The 15,874-nt window shown below is 38.7% G+C and overlaps 1 protein-coding gene across 10 annotated transcripts in view; it reads right to left on the bottom strand.

Moving 5' to 3' along the window:
• Positions 1-15,874, bottom strand: part of PDE1C (phosphodiesterase 1C) — a 462,113-nt gene that overhangs the window by 115,577 nt on the left and 330,662 nt on the right. The window lies entirely within an intron of this gene.

Raw genomic sequence — 15,874 nt, 5'->3', positions numbered from 1 at the left:
AGGAGGCAATTTTTTAACTCAATCTCACAACTTAGAAAACTGTCGTACAATGGACATGGTACTATTCTCTACCCACATGAAGCCCTGAAAACCTCAAATACTACACCTTGACGGCATATGCACTTGTTGAGCTCTAAACAATGCCGGAATAATATCACCAGAAAAGCACAAGGAAAAAAAAAAGCCACAAAACACACTCTCTTCTCTCCACCCATTCTGTCCAAGCCTATCCCTTCTGAGAATGGATAAGCAGTTCCTGAACTGCCAGTGTGGCTGACAATGGTTGTAGTCTCACACAGGCTTTGTTTACTTTGAAGGGAAGTGAAAGGGAACTGATCTCTTACAGCACTTCCCACACACATCCCAATGAATCTTAAGTCCTAAAAGTTCACTTGAATATAAAGTTAACATTTCAGTTCATCACATCTGTGTGTTTGTAAAATAAAGGTGTCCGTGTCCTTTTCACACATCTGTTTCCTCCATGTCACTCCCATCCCCAGGCACCTAAAGTAAATTAAAAACACAACTCCAAACCGGAAGCCAAAAGTGACCTTCAGGGGCATGCTTTCACATCACCCGATGATGCCACCTAAATCCTTCTGGCAATTTGCTTGTTTCTGTAGTTAATTAATGTGGCTGTGCTTGAAACATTCATTCAACATTTAGTGGGTGCTTTCTGTGTGCAGGCACTGTAGCAGCTCTAGGAGTACAAAGGGGGACTGCAAGGAAGACAGGCAGTTAATCAGCACCCACCACTGGGTATAGTAAGCATGATGGCAGAGGTGTGACAAGGGTGCTAAGAAAGCACAAAAGAGATGAATCTCCAAATAACAAGGCCCTTCCTAGAAGAGGTGACATCAGAGCTGTCTTGAGGCCAGACAGGCATCTGCCAGGCAAGCCAGACGGGAAGGAGAAATGGCAGATTCCAGCTGGAGGGGAATGGCCCAAAAACAGATTCATTCAGGGGATTTCAGGGGCAGCTGGAATGCAGGGGTGTGTAAATAGACTGAACTTCAGAAGAAGTAATGTCAAGCTAAGAAATTTAATTTTCTCCTGGAGATAATGTGGAGACCTGGAGAATTTTTACATGACTTGGCATGACATAGCTTGCATTTTAGAAAAATCAATCTAGGAGCAAAATAGAGGAGTACAGGTGTTTAGTGAGTGGGAAAATTCTATACATTTTGGTTGTAATTAGGTCTTTCTGGTACCCTGAACAATGCAGTACAAATATTATCTCTCATGTGACAGCACTGTGATAGGGTGCTATATGAATTTGGTGGTAGAATGGATCATTGCTTTTAATAATTTCTGTGACCTCTAAACCAAATACAAAAAGGCTAACAAAAACAATGACTGGTAAAGTAGCCTAGGTACATAACTTTTGCCTTTTGTTAATGCCTCATAAATAAAAGAGAATTTTGCCTTTAGGGTTCCCAGTTACACATGCTTAAGGCACATGTACAAATAGATTTAAATAAGCTATTGGGATATCTAATTACCTTTTACTTAAGAAAAAAATTTGGTGCCTACATTTACTTAAGGAAAAAATTTGCTGCCTATATTTTTACTACAGACCTCTTTTTTTATGTTATTAAAGAGTTAAAAGAAATTTGTAAGGTTATTGATGATTTTAAATAACATCATCAACAAAATGTACCTAATTGAACATGTACTAAATGCTATTCGCAGTTGCAGAGTACAACACTGTCTTCAAATGCGCATATGTTATCAAAATTGACCATATGCTGGGTCACATGAAAGTCTCAACAAACTCCAAATAACTGAAATCATACAGATAATGTTCTCTGACAATAGTGGAATTCAGTTTGAAATCAGTAAAAAAAAACAAATGACTAGAAATATTCCAAATGTTTGGAAATGTTGAAATATGTTTCTAAATAACCGTGGGTTAAAGATTAAATGAGCAAATAATTTTAAATGTTAATGAAAATATGACATATCAAAACTTGTGGCATGCAGGTAAAACAGTGCTTAGAGGAAATGTATAGCCTTAAATGAATATACTAGACAAGGAGAAAGTCTGATTTCATTATCTATCTCAAAGAATTAGAAAAAAAAAACACATTTTTTCAAAGAAAATAAAAGATAGCAAAAAATTCAAACAAAAATCAAAACTTAATTAAGTAGAAAACAAACTTGCAACAGAAACCAACAAAGCCCAAAGTTGGATAAAACTGATAACACTTAATGATTGAGTATTCAATACATTAAACAGTTGAAAAGCTTAATAAAATTGGTAAGTCAAGTAAGAGTTACCAAGAAAAAAGAGAAAGGCACAAATAACCAATATCAAGAATTAAAAAAAAGAATATTACTACAGATCCTATAGACATCTTAAAAAGAAATAAGAATATCATAAACACTTTTTGGCAGATCCACTTAAAAATTTAGATGAAATGGAAAAATTCCATGAAAACTTAATTTGTCAAAACTGATATAAGAAAAAAGATACAATATGAATTCTTCTGTATCTTTTCAATAAACCGAATCCATAGCTTAGTATTTTCCCATAAAGAAAATGACAGTGCTAAATCCCCTTACTGATGAATTTATCTAAACATTCAAGGAAGTAACAGTCTTCCAGAGAAAAGCAAAAGAGTAAACACTTTACAACTCATTTTATGAGACCAACACACTCTTGATTCTAAAATCAAACAAGGATATCATTAGACTCAAAGGCCAGTCTCTGGCATGACCACTGGTGCAAAATGCCCATATGAAATTAAATCCAGAGATGAATAAAAAGAAAGGAAATCTGCAAGAATGCAAGGTTAGTTTAACATTTTAAATCAATGTACCAATGCTATTCACTATTTTCACAGGAGTAAAAGAGAAATTATTATATGACCATCATAATAGATTTAGAAAAAGCATTTAAGAAAACACCTATACGTGGTAGATATCTTAGCAAAAAAGGAGTAAAAGAGAATTTCTTAAATTTTCAAAACAAAAATGCTGCAGCAAACTTCAGACATAATACTGAAACAGAATATTTCCCTTGTTGAACTAGTTGATAATACTAGGATGCCTACTACCCCTATCTCTCTTCAAAATTGTATGGGAGGTTGTCACCAGTTCAATAAGGGAAAGAGAATTGAAAGATATAAGGACTGGAAAGAAAAAATGAAACTGTCACTACAGATGAAATAATACAGAGACAAGATATCTAAAAGATTTTCAAATAAATCATGGTAATGGAAAGGTGAATTTAGCAAGATCACTGCATAAATAGCAATAAATAATTAGAAAATGGTATTATCTATAAAAGCATCAAAATAAAAAGTACCTAGAAATAAATCTTACAAAAGACAAAAAAATACTCTACATGGAAAAACTGTGAGATGTTACTGAGAAAAGTCTAAATGGCCTAAATAAATGGAAGGATTTAGAAATATAAATTCTCCCTAAATTTATCTTTAGATTCAATGTAATATGAAACAAATTCTCCACAAGTCATATAGAAACTGACAGATTAATTCTAAAATGTATTTGGAAAAGTAAACAGCCAACTATATCCAATATGGTTTTGATAAAGAAGAACAAAGCTGAAGGACTTAAATGCCCAAATATCAAGACTTATAAAGCATTTAATTCTGGGCCTTTGTCCCTCTATCCCCCCTACTCAGCCCTATCCTCTCAACATCCAGCTGATATATGTAAGGAGGTGTACATGGGCTTTTATATTACTGTAAGTACCACCTAAGTAGGCAAGGAAATCTGCTACAAAAAGAAATAAAACAGCCAAATATAAACTGCTTTGAATTATTCTATTCTACATGTGATTGTTCCATCCCACTAGCATGGACCCATTCTTTGGATGCCCCCTCAAGGAGATACAACTATATACTCTCTTGGTTACTGTAGATTTTCCAATGAATATTTGCAATCCTTTTATTTTCATGACATTATGCCATGGAGCAACCCTGGGTGTTCAGTCTTCTCATAGTTCTATCTTACAGAGCAAATCTTCAGGATTCATGTTTGTGGGTGTGAGAGGGAATGAGTGATTATGTGTGCACACATGTGCAAGCTCGCTGACTGTGAACACTGGGCAGAAAGCACTGTTTGGCCCAAGAGAAGCCTTATATTAGGATGGTATTCTTGCAGGTGCTATGACCCAGGGTTAAAGTTTCAATTCATTTTAAATTCATAACTATGATTTCTTCCTTTGGTGTCCTTGTAGGGATTCAATGCAGTGACTTGGAAACTACCAGCCTACAGTTAGTCATTCTTGGTCTTATAAAGAAATAATTCTTCAAAACCGGTCTACCCCTTACTTGTTTTTACTATCACTCAACTCACACATTCTGTTAAAAGGAAATCATGCAAAAAAAAAAAAGTGCGAGATTCACAATTACGCTAAGAAAATCTTCATTCTCTAAGGAAACATTGTTTCTCTCAAGTATGGCTCTCGGTAGGCAGCACTCGCTGGGAAAGGATGTTCACATAAGAACCCACTATAATGGCCCTTTTCCTTCAGGAAAAAGAAAAACAAAACCCGGAAGAGCATTCAGATCTACCACAGGCCACGCTGGGCACTCTGGAGGGGGAAGGAGATGAAATCCTGCAAGGCTGCCAAAAGGTAAGTTCCAGAAGCCATTTTTCATTTGCAGCTATTCATGTGGAAAGAATCACCATCACATTTCTTTGCTGATAAACATGCCACTTCTAAAACATCTGTTTTAATAGACCAAAGAAATGAGAAGAACTAAAAACATCTTTGAATGGTGGTAATGAGAAAAGGAGGATGAGCAGAAACAGAGGGACGTTTGCAGGGAGACTCAGGAAGGCTGGGGCCATGCAGACCCATTTCTGATGGCTCCTCCTTTTCCCTCCCTGAATTCACTTCCTTATTTAATCTGAATCGCATGGTGGTGGTATGATTACCCAGAGAAACTAAGCTCACTCACCCAGCGAAATCGCAGAAATATCACCCTGCTAGGAACACAGTATGTTTTAGTAAAATAAATCCAAGATTATTTCCCTTTTTTCTTTTGTAATAACAGAAATAAATAACATAAATTCGTGGATAAAAGGATGCAAAGAATGGCTAACAAGATGCTGAATCAGCCCAGCTCCCTTCCGAAGATTAATTCTAGAAGAAATATAAAAATAAAAAAAGCCCCACAAAGTAAGCTGTGAGACACCCCTCAGGTGACCTGAGGGCACTGCTTTGATGCAGGAGGACAGAGCAGCGCAGTCCCCGCTCTGGGACAGGAAGCAGCCCCAGCAGCCCCAGGGAGGAATGATGGGAAAGGATGTGCCACATTTTGCTGTGGCTTCCCTCCCCTTCCACTGCTTCCAGAGACAGTGGCTGCCCTGCACCTCACAGGACACAGAACTCTACAGGTTAAAAGATCCTGGAGAGTTCAGTCAGGATTGTTGTCCCACCTTCTGGCTCCACTAAATTCAACACAGGTTTCCAAGATTTCCACAGAAGGGAAAACACTGTGGAAGGACATGTGTGGGAAGCATTTATGAATGAGAGTGGAATTGGAACTCACCACCTCTGGTCAATCCCCATTGTCCAGAATGCAGTCACATGGCCACACCTTTCCAGAGGGGAGCTGGAAGCTGTGGTCCAGCCGTGTGCCCTGGGGGACGAGGGAGTGGATCTGGTGGACAGCCTGGTTCCACCGCAGCTAGGAACCAGAATGTGTTGTTTGGACTTGCTTTCTTCTAAGCCTTTTATTTCTACCATTGAGAGGATCAAATGGAATACTGTGTATTACAATAGCTTATTAACATTATGATCCTATTAAACTGAGACATAATCATCCTGATGATAAGATAATGTTCCAAACATACTGATAAAAATGAGATAGTTCTTAAGGGAATAATCCTGAATGAAAAAAGCCAGTCCCCAAAGGTTAATACTATATGATTTCATTTACATAACATTCTTGAAAGGACAGAAGCATGGAATGAAGGACAGACTAGAGGGGTTAGAGGGAGAGGAGAAAGGGATGAAGATGGTGTTAAAAAGGAAGGAGGTCTTGTGATGGTGATGGCACTCTTCTGTATCTTGGCTGTGGTGATGGATACACAATCTTACACACATAGTAAAATTGCACTGCACTAAACATATGTGCACACATGCACACGAGGACAATAAAGCTAGTGGAATCCGAAGAAGACAGGTGGATTGCGCTAATGTCAGTGCCCTGGTTATACTATAGTTTTGCAAGATGTTTCCATGGGGGGAAACTGAGTAAAGGGTACAATTGCTGTGTTGTTTCTTATAATAATGTGAATCTACAATTATCTAAAAATAAGAGGTTTAATTTTTTTTTAAAGGCACACCCTCCAGCTCCAGGAATATTGATGATAATAGGCTGGACTTAGGTTTTCCTTACCCCAGCTCGTTTCATAAGGGCCTCTCTATTCATGGGGCCTATTTAGAATCTGTCTCTCAGATCCTTCTGACTGGCTTCAGCCGCAGTAGGAAAGAAGGGTGAAATGCTCATGGGTGAGCTGTTAGCTATGTCTGATGGCTTTGGAGAGGACTCAACAAGGGTTTATAACCCAGGATGTTTGGAATTTGGTGAGAACCAGAGAAAGACTCAAGGCCACTTCAAGCTGGAGGTTCTCAGAATCAACTGAAGAAACTGGGATGCTAGCAAATCATCAGCATACCAACCAGAAGAAGGAAGACAAATCCCAGTGATTTTACCAAAGAGCCCCCTGATTCTACCTTTATTTGCCATATCCCTTGGGGCCTGTGAGGGATGGAGCACTTTCCTTCTTTGCATTTTCCCTCTCCCTTTTCAAGTTCATCTTCAGAAGCTTGTTACATTTTAAAGGTAATTTTACTAGGCACGAAGGGTTTGTAAAGAAGGAAGTTCAGAGCTACGCATGAAGTCTATAGAGTGTGGGGAATGAAGGAAGCTGCCACGGTGATTGTTCTGTATTGTATAGTAGTTTCCAATCAAATAGGAAATCAATTTGCATCTTATTAACATTTTGAAGTTTGTTTTCAACATAATTACCATTTAATTTCCTGCCAGCTATAAATCATTTTGTAATAGCTTTGGGGTGGGGGCAGGTAGGGATCTGTGCAGTATCATTCATTATCTGCTCTAGCACACTCAAACAACCAAATGTGTCAAAAGGTGAAAACTTTTCCATTTTTTCAGTAGATATTAATAGAAAAGGGGGGAGAGGGGTTTAATTCAGGCATTGCCATCTCAGTCACCAGCACTGCCTCCCTCTCTTTGTAGAGGAGGGGGGGAACTTGCTCTACTTTCCCTTCTGTGAAAATAGAGCCCCCTCTCCGTGGTTAGAAACAGAAGCTTGCTGTAACTCAAGTCGCTAAACAAGGTAAATGCTAACACAGGACACAACTCCCACAACAGTTTAGGAATAGGACTCACCCCGTTAGCTATTTTTTGTCAGAATTTACAAGGAGAGTTGATTTATAGAGGAATTAGCGGTAATCATAGCATATAGAGATGGATCAATATGGATAAAGCACTCCGTTTGCCCCAAGTAAACTATTCCTCATTGTTCGTGATGGTAATTTTTGAGGTTTTAAGAATATTGTCCAGCGGTTTGGAGTTTTTTCCTTATGAGCAGTGTGAACTTCCACTCTGTTAGGACTTCCTCATTTAGCATTTTAAAAATCTCCTAAATCTTGGCACATGCTGTAAGTTTTTGTTTAATGACCTTTGAACCTACATGGTATTGTAATATGTTCTATTACTGAATGTAAAAAGAATAATTTTTCTCAGAAAAGCTTTGTTGAGTTCAGACGCTGGCTCAGGGACTGGAAAGAGGAAGCAGCAATCCCACTCAATGATTGTCTACTAAAGGAAAAGCGACCAAGGAATTACAAAATGTTCAACACTTGATATCAGCTCTTCGAAAGAGTACCTGAGATTCGCAAAACCTCAAGGAAGGAGTGGTGCGTTCACACCTATGCTGTCAGAGTTTCCTATCTCCCTACCAGGCTGCAAATGCAAACAACTGGGGCTCTGTGACGTCCCTGACCTGGCATCGCAGCAGAGGGGGCACCTGCTGTGTCCACACAGCCAAAGGCCAGCCAGAATGGGTGTAACACCTGATTGTAGGTCTCACTGCAGAGTTTGAGAAATGGCCGAGCTTGGTCCAGCACTGGTGCAAAGGAATATACCATGAGCATCTTTACTAGAGTTGGGACTGGTCTTTAAACATATTTATAGTGACACATAGTGCTTAATGAACAGCCCAAGTCACTTCTGTGTCTGCCTTTGACTCGGGGCTATTTCCTCTGCTTGCTATGGAGTAGGTGTGGACTCCTTCCTTCCCTTGTTCTCTCAGCTTCCCCCCCACTCTCACATTTCCCTGAACAAAGATCCAACGGAATCAGAAGGGAAAAGCTAAACCCTACGTGACTAAAGTGAAGGTCTAAGTGACACACCCTTCAGGCTTCCATCACTGAAACACTTGATATCTTAGTGCAGGGACTTCCACCACCTCAATTCACTGGTATGTAACAGAAAAGAGTATTTTGTGTTTTCACCCTCTATCCCCCAACTGCTGACAACAGCCATTCCCACCACGACAAGGCCTACGGGGGTGATGGAAAGGAGTCCATGTAGTGGGTAGTGTCCTGGTCCAAAGTCCTGAGGTAGGAGAATGTGGGACAGGTTGGGGAAAACAGAGAGCTGAGAACAGAGGCATTTAGACCCAGTTCCTTTTTTTGGACTCAGCAAGGAAACCTCTGAGGTGACCCCGGACATTCTCACACCAACCAGGATATCAAAGTAGAAGCAGCTTCTATATGAAAGTTAGACAGAGTGAGGCCACAGTTTTAGATCACTCAGGCCTCCCTTGGCTTCTGAGCAGGAAGGAGGAAGGTGTCAGAGGGTCCCCGGTGTCCTCAGTGGGAAAGGGACAGCTGATAGTGGTGACTAGTGGGATTACCAGGGGTACTGCCATGGCTGGGGACACAGGGATGTCCTCCCAAGCCAGGGACCAAGTGGCGGTTACACTTGGACCTGAGCAGGACCACAGTACCACAGGAGCCAAGCAGGACCTAGCTAGAGATGTCACTGAGACTCGCGGTGACCAAATGGACAGGAGCCATCACCCTGGAGGCAGGAGGTGCCGGAGAACACCACTGAGACGCAAGGCCCCATCCTGTCTCGGAGAGCAGTGGGGAGAGGAATAAGGAAATTTAAAAGTCTAAGTATTTAATTTTTTAAGTGAGTTACATAAAAGGATTGTTTAAGTTACTAGATTGGATAGAGTTTCATTAATTGGATTATAATTAGTTCTTCTCTTTCCATCTTCACCAATCTCTCTCTTTCCCTCCCCCCATCTCTCATAGACACACACACACACACACACACACACACACACACACACACAGTACTATTACAGACCCAGCAGGGTGGGGCTCATTAGATCAGATCATGCACAGGAAGTAAGGAAAGCCACAGTGTCTTTGCACATCTTGCTGTGCTGCAAAGGATGACTGGCGCTGTACCTCAGAGCAAGCACTCCTTAGTCACAGGCAGGACACACAAGAAACGGAGAAGGATATGCGGCCAAGGCACTCACACCTGGTGTGGGAGGTAAACGCAAAATCACCACACTCTGCTGCGGCAAACCCTGTGACAGAGCTCTAACCAAATGTTATTCAAGCAGAGGGAAGAGGGGGAATACTCCTGGGCGTGAGAGGATAAGGCTCCATAGGTACAGACACGCAAGCAGGGTACAACAATTCGATTTAACCAATGGTTCATGGGTACTGAAGCCTCCTACCCTGCCACATCCAGGCATCTCAAGGATACAGTCTGGTAGGGCAGCAAGATACAAATTATAGATAAATTCTTTGAAATACAGTAAGTCTTAAAATAGACTGCATTGTGCATTATGGAAGAATTTACAAAATTTGAACTTGTCAACTTCAATTTCTAAGGAACACTAAGAAACCCAGAGTTGAAGACAATCAATGGCAAAGTTCATTGGACACTCTACCTTAGGAATAAAGAGTACTTCAAAATGGAATGTTATGAGAAAGGGTGTAGGGGAGGCCAGGGAGGGGGGAATAGGATACTATTTCCAGGTGATTTTCTGAATGTCTTCCCTCCAGATTTGGGGGTATAATACCTTCGGTGCTGCTGAAGAAGGCAGCAATAGGAGTCCAGTAATTGACTGTGTCTCCCCAGCACATAAACAGTGCATCTGCCAGCCAACAGTCCTGCTCACCTTCCAGAGAGGGTGGAAGAACAATAAATGTCCCTGAGAGGGAAGGAGGAGGCAGGCAAGGAGAGGATGTAGCGAGACTTCCTGTGCAGCAGCAGCAGTCACTGCCCCAAACAGAGAAGAACATAAGGGGAGGCAAGAAAAAGTTAGGAAGATTAAGAAAAGAAAAAATTAAAGCTTCCTCCACATTAAGAAAAATGTGGTCTGTAAGGAAGGGAAGGGATTCCAAAAGGACAGAAATATGAGTTAATATGGCGGCTTTGCAGTGATTTTTGTTTTTCTGTCCTGCCTGAATCTCAAGAGTGGAGGGCAAATGTGGGACTGAAGGGCTATGCCTGCTTTGCAGAGTTGGTCGTTGCAAACAGGCTGCATGTGTCTGGGGCAAAGCTACGGGATCATTTCACAGGGATGAATACAAAGGCACATATATGTTCAACATCTATTAAGGAATCCCTCCAAAAGCCTGCTTGTGTGCTCAAGACCAGCCAGATGCTAGATGAGGGTGTGTTCTGGGCATCGTTGCTGTACTAAGCCTGCTGCAGGGAGGTGGGGTGGGGGGCGTCTGCTCCTCTACCACAGGGAGGGGTATGAGGCAGGGTGGAAGCAGGACACACACAGGGAATGGACACAGTGGGAAGGCAGGGGAAACTGGATCACCAAACTACTTGATTTTATTACCAGAACTAGCTTCTTTCTTCTTTAACACTTCTTACTAGCTCTTGTGATCCATTTGGTAAGGATTTGTTTCCACCACTGTCCTGTAAGAATGAGAGCAGCTAACTGGGCTGTGCTGAATGCTTTCCTTGGCATCTTTGTGGTATATTTGCCTCTATGACAGCTAGCCAACAGGCACTGATAATCAGATAAGGAGGGAAAATGGAGGTTTGCAGAAGTAATAGTACTATTACAGTAACAGTGATATTGGTAGTAGTATTACTATACTAAATTAGCATTATACTAAATTGATTCTAGTGAAGTGATTCCCAAATCCAATACTGTGTGCTGATTTCCTGGAAAGCTTTTTTAAAAACAGGAAACCTAGTCCAGACTTTAGACCAAAGTATGCAATGACATACCCCTGCTGAAAATCCCGACCCTGCATGGCAGGGGTAACTCTTTCAAACAAATAATCGAAATAATCAAACTGCCTTGTTATGATTTGAATAGTCTTAGCTGGTGCTTTCTGAACTGTATTCCATAGACCATTTAGTCCACAGGATGTTAACAGGCATGGCTAATGAAAAGTTTTCTGGTGGAAATGTTGTGGAAATCCAGGTTTATAAAGTTAAGTGAACTGTTTGGATTTTGCCTTCTCTGAGCTCTTTTTGTTGATGTTGCTTACTCAAACCTTCCAAGGTAAGGCTATTACGTACAGCATTTCCCCACTAGGTTTAACCAAACAGTCTTGTGTTTTTCTTCAGCAATCCCCCAGGACTCGAAGGTTCTATTGTGCAGGAACTGGGAAGCCCTGTTAGGCAGCACTGTCATCAAGCTCTGCTTCAGGATGAGCAGGTTCAGTCACTGCTGTTAAGGCTCAGTCATTTCACTGAGATGAAATGACAACTGTAAATTTAAAACAAGATCGTTTCCCTTCTTTTTTGTGCACTGAAAGTGCTCTATTACATAAAGAGGTAAAGGGCAGAAAATATGCACAATTATATATTCATATAGACAGTAAACCACAGCACATGGCTGTCCCTAAAACCAGTTTTCTATTTTACAGACATTTCATCTACTCTTTGGTTTTTTCTCTTTTCCAGTTCTGTGACATTATTACATGAGTGATCTATGACCTCATAAGTTAAATGAGAAGTAGTCTTAGACACGTTTTATATTTCATTTTTATCTATAGAAGAGTATTTTCTAAAATTCTCTCCTTCTGCTCCAAATCTGACTTTTCTCTAATATTTTTTCTTTCTCTCTCTGGACACTCTTTGATGACCAGCTAATATAATTTACAAGGACAAATAGGCATATTGCTATGACTGCTAATTCTCAAGGGTACTGCTCTGTATTTGGAATATTGTCCCAGAATTAAACACAGAAGCACTGCAACCTATTTATTCTTCCACATGCACATGCTTCTGGTTGGAAGAATTTCTGGTGAAGACTACAAATAACGTGACATTTATTAATTTTATACTTCCTTCCTTTCTAGTAGTCAGACAACCAATAAATTGTTTACCCACCACAGAACTTTCTCAACTACGATGCTGGAGTGTAATTTTTCTCACGTTTTATTTAACACTTTTCCAAACATTCTTCTACGTAACTGAGGGTTTGTTTTGCTTTGTTTTGTTACTATAACACATGTAAAAATGTGAGATAAAAAAGTTTTATTTAGTTTATATATATTTTTAAATATCAGAGAGGATTCCAAAAGAAATCAGTATTTCATAAATGATTAACACTCCCGTCATTGGCATTTCATCCACTCTTTGGTTTTTTCTCTTTTCCAGTTGTGACATTATTACATGAGTAATCTATAATCATAATATAAAAATATATATATTTATTTTATACTTTCCCCCTAGATTTTTTAGATTTTACAGACCTTTTATTTTTATTTCAAAAAGAAAACATGGTCATTGTAGAAAATTTATGAAATACCCATTAGAAAATAAGGGAAAATAAGTCACATCAAATTGTTCCACCTAGAGATAAATAATATTTTATATTGCCATAGATTTTTTTAATGCTCACTTTTTAACTTTCCCTACACAGATTATATGGTAGAAAGCTTTTATACTTAATATGTATATTATAAATCTCTTCCTATGTTATTAAATTTGTTTTTCCAACATAATATTAACAACAGTTTGCCACCAAATATGTATCAGTTTATCCAATCACTTCCATCAGTTCAGGTCATTTAGGTGGTTTCTAACTTTTGCTCTTATGAACTATTTTTAAATGAAATTTTTATAATTATATTTTTATGCACTTTCTTTGATTAGGACAAAATTTAGATGTCCAGTATCAGGAGGATAAAGGAAAAGAATATTTTAAAACTTTCTAATGCTTATTGCTAAACTCCCTGCTAAAAAAATGTACAGCAATCTCCTCTTTTTCACTAGCAGAACATGAGCATGCCCACTTCTCCAGATCTTCACCAATACCGGGTAAGACTGTCTGAAAGGCAATGAGAATATTTTTACGTAGCTATATATTTTATCTCATTTTTCTATTCCTTGGATCTTCACTGGAAATCTTAGAAAGGGGAAAAATAAAGGGCTTGAGGAAAGATGAAAATCTTTAACTGAAATTACTTCCTCCATCCCCACTAGATTTTAACTGAAGGAAGTTATTTATGTTTCTAATATAAAACAATAAGAAGTCATCTTATATCCTCCCTGCTTCTCTGCCTGGCAACTCAGGGGCTTTCCATCACTCACACAGTCTCGCCTCCTGCCGGAGTGCCCGTAGCACAGGATCGCGTTTGGTTCTAGTCTTTACTGAAAGCACAAGTGCCCATTTAAATCACTCAGTCTTGACTGTAGAATCCTAGGGCTTCGAGGAAGCAGCAGTTGATTGTATAAGCCCCAGATCCCTGAATGTCCAGTTATTAACAGAGTGAGTGTTTCTTTCTTTTTTAAAGCATCACAGATTTTATGTCATGGGTGAAAAAGGTGTTGGGATCAAAAGAAGAAAAATCGGTTGAAGGAGGGAGGCAAGGAGAGAAAGAAAGCATAGTATGGGGCAAAGAAGGATGGAAGCAGGGGAGGAAGGAAGGATGAAATATGTCAGCCTTTAAAAATGAGCATGCCTGTGTTTCCCTCAGTGAGTGAAAGGAAACAGATTAATCTATTACCTATTTCATTTCATCCAAAGACTCCCATTAGAGGAAGCTTCCTACTGAATGTGTCCATCATTACTGTCTCCTCCTTAGGCAGTGGTCTGCGCACAGAAGCAATTCTGTCCCCCACAGGAAATTTAGCAATGTCTGGAGACATTCTGGTTGTAACAATAGGAGAATGTTTCTAGAATCTAGGAAATTAGAGGCCAGGGATGATGCTTAACATCCCATAATACACAGGACAGCCCTGGCTTGAAATGTCAGTAATACCAGGAAACCTTGCTGCAAGGAAAACAGAAGTTTAGGTGTCTGGTTCTTACCTGAGAAAAGCAATGCCATCATCCATCTGTTTCTTCAATTAAAAAAAACAACCACCCTGTCTGTCTCTTCAATTTAAAAAGAAATGTATGAAATAAACTACAAAAAAAAAAAAAAGAAAATCTCCAGTAGATCAAGATGCCCTCTATTTACATAATTGCTTTTTATTTAAGTTTATTGATGTATAACTGGTATTCACCGATGTACAAAGAACTCCACACATTTAATGTGTGTCAGTTGATGCATCTGGATATATGCAAACACCTGAGATACCAGAAGTGTATCAAGGCAACAGATATACCCAGCAGCTCCTACACTTGTCTTGTGCCCCTTTATGCTTTGTTTCATTTTGTTGTAAGGAGTAGGAACACTTAACATGAGATCCACCCTCTTAATAGATTCTGCAGTACATAATGCTGTATTAACTATGGGCACTGCATTGTACAGCAGAGCTCTAGCATAACTAAAACTTCCTGCCAATGAATGACTGCTATATTTACACATAAACTATATATATAACACAATAAATCTATATATTTACAGATTTCAAATTTGATTTCATTTTCTTTCTCATCACACTATTTACCAACTACTTTGTATCAAACATCTGTTACATTAATCACACATATGCAGCAAATTCCCTCATCAAATGCTTTTTCTTTTGTATTTGAAATATGCCATTCCTAAAGCTACATCTTCTGGAAAATGAGAAAAAGGTTTCAGTAACATTATTAGCTTTCTCTTCATGGTTATTTCTTTACTATAATATATAATCCTTTCCTGGAAATTGTGGAAGTGTCATAAAAAATTGTTATAGACAGTTCATCTTTTTTATTCAAAGTGAGCTAAATTTACCATACAGACATGACAGCTACATATTAATAAACATATAAATACAACATCTGTCAAGAATGTACTATGTATCCAACATTCTGTGTAATATTTCATGTGAAAGAGGTAAAAGCAGAGTAATATCATATATGTACATAAATACATATCAGTATATACCGATATAGTATATCATATATATCACAGTGTATGCACATGGTGCAGATGTATCACAACAAAAATAGTAGCATTGTCGTTGAAACTCCATTGACATCCTGAGTATCTCAGAATTTCCTGTTCCAGAGTCTGATTTTCAGCTTTAAATATCTAAACATTAAGCTTTTTCAGTGGTTCCATTGTTTAAGTTAAGATTCACATTACCAAGGATGGTTCAATATTTGAAAACCTGTTAGCATAATATACCAAAGTAATAAGTCAGAAGAAAAATTCTGTATGATCTTTTTGATAAATGTTAAGAAGAAATCTGATATACAACTAAAATATGGTTTCTAACTAGAAATAGAAATATAAAAAAATAAATACAGAAAGAATACCCAGTACCATGTGAAGAAAACTACAAAAATTCTACTGAAAAATATCAAATGAATATTGAATAAATGGAAATCTGTATCATGTTTCTCATGGTAAAGCTTACTCTTTAAAAGATATAAATTTCTTCTCAAATTACATCATAAACTATTAATTTGTTGTAGAATT

The sequence above is a fragment of the Manis javanica genome, chromosome 6 (assembly GCF_040802235.1).
Source record: "Manis javanica isolate MJ-LG chromosome 6, MJ_LKY, whole genome shotgun sequence".
Taxonomy (NCBI): Eukaryota; Metazoa; Chordata; class Mammalia; order Pholidota; family Manidae; genus Manis; species Manis javanica.
This window is presented reverse-complemented; position numbering and strand designations above follow the sequence as displayed.